At 58.8% G+C, this 6,197-nt stretch overlaps 2 non-coding genes across 2 annotated transcripts; both read right to left on the bottom strand.

The window, feature by feature from the left end:
• Window positions 1-1,906: 1,906 nt before the first annotated feature.
• LOC146811188 (28S ribosomal RNA) lies at window positions 1,907-5,609 on the bottom strand. The gene has a single exon (XR_014967083.1). It is a non-coding gene; the product is annotated as a 28S ribosomal RNA (ribosomal RNA).
• A 434-nt stretch (window positions 5,610-6,043) lies between these two features.
• LOC146811187 (5.8S ribosomal RNA) lies at window positions 6,044-6,197 on the bottom strand. The gene has a single exon (XR_014967053.1). It is a non-coding gene; the product is annotated as a 5.8S ribosomal RNA (ribosomal RNA).

Raw genomic sequence — 6,197 nt, 5'->3', positions numbered from 1 at the left:
CCTCCCTGGGCACTGGTGGAACCCCATCCCCAGTGCCCGGATCCTCGGCTGGCTTGCAGTATGGGAGGCTCCCGCACCCTGGGACGGAGCACAAGACCCGGGCCTGGTCCCAGCTTCTTAACCCTAGCCAGGCTGGGGAGAGCCTCCCCGGGCCCCGGTGGACCCCCGTCCCCAGTGCTCAAACCCTTGGCTGGCTGGCAGGATGGGGGTTCCTGAACCCTGGGACAGAGCACGAGCCCCGGACACGGTCCCAGCTTCTGAACTCCAGCCAGGCCTGGGAGAGCCTCCCGTCCCGCAGGGCCATCTGTTTACCCAGCTCACAGGGCCATCTGGTTGCCCGGCCCGCTGGGCAATCTGGTTGCACGTCCTGCAGGGCCATCTGGTTACCTGGCCCACAGGGCTTTCTGGTAACGCAGCCAGGTGACCAGATATCCCGGGATGACCCAGCACCCAGATGGCCTGGGAAGGTGCTGTACCCAGTTGCCCTTGCAGTCCAGCTGAGGGTGGACTGTTGCTCCGAGGCAGCCACTCGGGATGCTCCTTCCTGGGGCCGCCGCTGCTCGCCTCCCTTTTCGACTTGCCCGGGAGCAGCTGGAAGGGGAGGCCTGGCCGGTCCAGGCCATCTGGTCACCCTGCCGACCCGCAAAGGATGGTGGCCCCAATCTCCGCACCCCGGTGGGGCAGTGTTGGAAGGCGGGCCTCGGGGGGGTCGGAGAGACCACCCAGAGGGGCCCCCACACTGCACGAAGTAGCCGAGCGCTGCTGAGAAGCCTCTGGGGAGAGGTCCTTCTCCTATAACGTACTAGCACAGTAACACCACCACACAGGACTCAAGGGGATTCAGCAAGACGAGCAGTTCTTTATCAGTACTTATGAAGTTACGATTATCAATATTTACAAGAGGGGATCGAGGGATCCAAAAGAGTCTCAAAGTCTTTGGTAGGGACGGGGTAGCGGGACAGTCTTTAGCAGCAGCTTGGTACGAGGGTACCTGGGGCCCAGTTCTTATCCCCACGCTGGAGGGCCTCCGGATCTCGGAGGGGTCGAGCCGCGACGGCGTCAGCAGGGCTCTGGTGTTCAGTCCGTGGAGTTCGAGCCGCGACCAGGTCAGCAGGGCTCTTACGGTGTCTTTGGTTCAGCTCGAGCAGCGACGACGTCAGCAGGGCTCCGAGGGAGGTTTCAGCGAGGTTGGGCCGCGACAGCGTCAGCAGGGCTCCGATGTTCCGTGAGGCTTCGTGACCTCAATAAGGTGGAGCCGCGGCGCAGTCAGCAGGGCTCATGGTGGAGTTTCAAGCAAGAGTTATTCTCCGTTGGGTCGGCCGCGATTCAATCAGCAGGGCTCTCGACTCCGGGATACAACTGCTGTCTGGAGCCCTTTGATGTCCGGACCCTTGCGCCCGGGGGGGCGGAGAGGCCGGGCTGGGAGAGGCCAGACGCCCAGCGGGAGAGGCGCCAGGCCCAGGAGAGCTGGGGGGCGATCGCACCTAGGTGTGGAAGGACGGTTGGGGGTCCCATCGATACTGCCCTCCGCCGGGAGTGGGGAAGTGTTCACGTGGTACCCCCCCGGCCAGTTGTTGGTGTCTTGATGTCAGGGCTTGCTGGGGCCGAGGCCGGGTTGAGCGGGGTCACGTAGGCTGGCGCGCAGAGTTACGTCCAAAATGGAGGAGCCCCGAGGTGCAGGGGACCTTGTGCGGCTTGGCGAGGGGGAACAGGACCACGCCACGAGGCCGGCTCCAACAGGCAGGCATGGGAGGGGGAGGCCCCCATGCTGGAGGGCACGTGGTGGAGATGGCCTCCCTCGGGCCAACATTACACCCTCTGCATCCCTCTCTCTAGCCCAGTGGCAGAGGGAGCCACCCCTGGGTGTGGTGGAGGAGGGCATCCTCGGGCACCCACGCACGGATAGAAAAAAGCTTGGCTCAGAGAATGACTTTCAATAGATGGCAGCGAGGTAGCTGCTCTGCTACTTACGAAACCCTGATCCAGAATCAGGTTGTCTATGAATGATTTAGCACCGGGTGCCCCACAAACATGCAGTGTACTAAGGGTGATAGAAGCGGCCCTCTTCCATCCACGCTCCGGCCCCCAAGTGAGCGGCTCTATGCACCGGCCCCCCGAGAGAGGCCGGCTATCCCAGGCCAACCGAGGCTCCATGGCACTACGGTATCATTATGGTTTAGGGGGGATTTGGACTTAGAGGCGTTCAGTCATAATCCCATAGATGGTAGCTTCGCCCCATTGGCTCCTCAGCCAAGCATATACACCAAATGCCTAAACCTGCAGTTTCTCTCACACTGAGCAGGATTACTATTGCAACAACACATCATCAGTAGGGTAAAAATAACCTGTCTCACAATGGTCTAAACTCAGCTCACGTTCCCTATTAGTGGGTGAACAATCCAATGATTGGTGAATTCTGCTTCACAATGATAGGAAGAGCCGACTTCAAAGGATCAAAGAGTAACGTTGCTACGAACATTTGGCCGCCACAAGTCAGTTATCCCTGAGGTAAATTTTCTGACACCTCCTGCTTGAAACCCAAAAAGTCAGAAGGATTGCGAGGCCCCGCTTTCACGGTCTGTATTCATACTGAAAATCAAGATCAGGCCAGCGTTGCCCTTCTGCTCTGCGTGAGGTGTACCTCCCCAGTCAAACTCCCCACTTGCCACTGTCCCCGGAGTGAGTCGTACCCGGTGGGTGCCGGTTGCTTGGAGCCAGAAGCGAGAGCCTCATGGGCTCGTCCCCCCGCCTCCCTGGGTAAGTGAAAAAACAATTAGAGTATTGGTATTATACCAGCAGCCCTAGGGCCACCCACTTATCTTACTCCTCTCATGTCTCTTCACAGTGCCAGACTAGAGTCAATAGGGCCTCTATCCCTGTTGATTCTGCCAAGCCCATTGCCTTGGCTGTGGTTTTGCTATATAGTAGGTAGAGAAAGTGGGAATATCATTCATCCATTCATGCATGTCACTAATTAGATGACGAGGCATTTGGCTACTTTCAGAGAGTCAGAGCTACTACCGCCATTTACCCGCGCTTCATTGAATTTCTTCACTTTGACATTCAGAGCACTGGGCAGAAATCAAATCACGTCAACACCAACCACAGGCATTCGCAATGTTTTGTTTTAATTAAACAGTCAGCTTCCCCTGGTCCGTACCAGTTCTAAGTCAGCTGCTAGATGGCGGCCGAGGCAGAACGCTGGTCCCGCGCCCCTGGTGAGGGGGCACGGGAGAGGCGGCCACCTCAGCTGGGGCGATCCTCCGGTAGTGCCCAGCTTGCATTCAGAGTCACTGCCACCCTGGAGGGAGGTGCCTTGTCCAGCTGCAGCACATGCCCAGCCTGGCTTCGCGCCTCAGCCTGACCGACCCAGCCCTTAGAGCCAATCCTTATCTCGCAGTTACAGATCTGACTTGCCGACTTCCCTTACCTACATTGTTCCAACATGCCCGAGGCTGTTCACCTTGGAGACCTGCTGCGGATATGGGTACGACCTGACATGAGATTTACACCATCTCCCCCAGATATTCAAGGACCAGCGAGAGCTCACCAGATGCCGCGGGAACCGCAATGCTTTCCAAGGCTCAGGTCCCTCTCGGGGCGAACCCATTCCTGGGCACCCTGCCCTTCACATAGAAAAGAGAACTCTCCCCGGGGCTCCCGCCTCCTTCTCCGGGATCGTTTGCATTACCACACTGTATGCCGCGAGGGCGCCCATCTCCGCCACTCCGGGTTTGGGGATATGAACCTGACTCCCATTTGATTGGCGGAGGGCAACAGAGGCCATCGCCCTTCCCTTCTTAACGGCGCTCGCTCATCTCTTAGGACCGACTGACCCATGTCCAACTGCTGTTCACATGGAACCATTCTCCACTTTGGCCTTCAAAGTTCTTGTTTGAATATTTGCTACTACCACTAAGATCTGCACCCGCGGCGGCTCCTCCCGGGCCCTCGCCGCGGGCTTCTGTGCGCAACACAGTGGCCCTCCTATTCATTGTGGCTTAGCCTCCATGGCTCTGAGCGCTGGCGACGGCTGAGTATGGGCCCAATGCTCCAGTGCCATCCATTTTCAGGGCTAGTTGATTCAGCAGTTGAGTTGTAAACACTCCTTAGCGGATTCCGACTACCATGGACACCGTCCTGCTGTCTATATCAAACAACACCTTTTCTGGGGTCTGATGAGCGTCGGCATCGGGTGCCATTACATGGCGTTCGGTTCATCCTGCATCGCCAGTTCTGCTTACCAAAAGTGGCCCACAAGGCAGTTGCATTCCATACCCGGCTCCACAACAGCGATCCGGGCTTCTTACCTATTTAAAGTTTGAGAATAGGTTGAGATTGTTTCGGCCCCAAGACCTCTTATCATTCCCTTTACCAGATAAAACTGGGGGCTCTGAGCACCAGCTATCCTGAGGGACACTTCAGAGGGTCGATTAGTCTTTTGCCCCTATATCCAGGTCAGACGACCAATTTGTACCTCAGGACCGCCACGTACCTCCACCAGAGTTTCCTCTGGCTTCGCCCAGCCCAGGCATAGTTCACTATCTTTCGGGTCCTATCAAGCACGCTCATGCTCCACCTCCCCGATGGAGTGGGCGAGACGGGCCAGAGGTGCGCACGCCGCTGGGAGCATGGCATGATCCCACCTCAGCCGGCACGGGCCAGCACTCACCTTTATTGCACCACAGGGTTTCGATCGGCCCTCCGGCTCGCACACATGTTAGACTCCTTTGTCTGTTTTTCAAGACGGATCGGGTGGGTAACCTACATCGCTGCAGACACCTGGTGCCCGGCATGGGCCTCCCTGCCCGGCGGCGCAACGCAGTCGGGGTGCACTGAGAACAGTCTGCCCCAGTGGCGCTGGGAGCAGGGCGCCCTATCCCCCCTTCAACCGCCCGAAGGAGTGCGCGGGAGAGTGCGCGGAGGCAGATGAATCCCCCTCGGCCCCATGGACACAGCAAAGCTGCTGCCAGGGGGGCGGTAACATCCTCCGCCACAGTGGAGGGCCACCTGCCACACTGAAACCTTCCCAGCCAACCCAGAGCTAGTTGCGGCACACCGCCGTGGAGTAAATGAGCCCTATGGGGGCTGGGTAGGGCCTGGGCAGTGGTCTCATAGAGGGGATTTGGAACTCCCGGGCCACCAACCTTCCCACCATGTTGAAGTCTCTGGGTGGATGGCACAGATCCCACCCTTTTACCTTTCGACTGTTTCACGCCCTCTTGAACTCTCTCTTCAAAGTTGTTTTCAACTTTCCCTTATGGTACTCACACCCGTATTTAGCCTTAGATGGAGTTTACCACCTGCTTTTGGCTGTATTCCCAAGCAACCCGACGCCGAGAAGACCTGATCCCGGTGTGCCAGGAGCGGCTACTGGCCTAACACCGTCCACGGGGTGAGCCTCGATCAGAAGGACTTGGGCCCCCTGAGTGACGCCGGGGAGTAGGTCTTCTGTACACCACATTTCCCGCGCCAGCTGCCGGGCAGGGATTCGGAGCTGGGCTCTTCCCTCTTCACACGCCTTTATTGTGGGAATCCTGGTTAGTTTATTTTCCTCCGCTTAGTAATATGCTTAAATTCAGCGTGTCGCCACGTCTGATCTGAGTTCGTAGTCGGAAGAAAACGCCGAAGCATCGGGAGGAGCCACCGGGGGGGGCCAGGCCTCTGCCGGAGCAGGGGCCTGGCGTTCCAGCAGCGCGCACACACCCTCTTTCCCTGGATCGGATCTAGAGGGGGTTCGCTCTCCCTGGGAAGCCGGCCACGGAGGTGGGCATCTGAGGCTCATGTGCGCGGGCAGCTGGTGGGACACCACAGACAGCCACGCACGGCACTCAGCCAGGCGCCCCGGGACGGGCCCAGGGCAGACCAGTTGCCAGGCCCCTTCTCGGGGCCAGGGGCACCGGTGGCATACCTCCACGGCAGGACCTGGCGAGGGACCCTGACACCGGAGATCGGGTGGTCTAACCTTGTGGAGGGACAAAGTGGAACCCTGCGATGACCCCAGCCACGTCCAGGGGAAGCCCCGGGGAGATTGATGATCGAGCGACCCTCAGGCAGACGTAGCCCCAGGAGGAACACGGGTCCGCCAGGTGCATTCGAAGTGTCGATGATCAATGTGTCCTGCAATTCACACTAATTCTCGCAGCTAGCTGCGTTCTTCATTGACGTGCGAGCCGTGTGATCCACCACCAAGAGTC

Source organism: Triturus cristatus, chromosome 7 (genome assembly GCF_964204655.1).
Source record: "Triturus cristatus chromosome 7, aTriCri1.1, whole genome shotgun sequence".
NCBI classification, from domain to species: Eukaryota; Metazoa; Chordata; class Amphibia; order Caudata; family Salamandridae; genus Triturus; species Triturus cristatus.
This window is presented reverse-complemented; position numbering and strand designations above follow the sequence as displayed.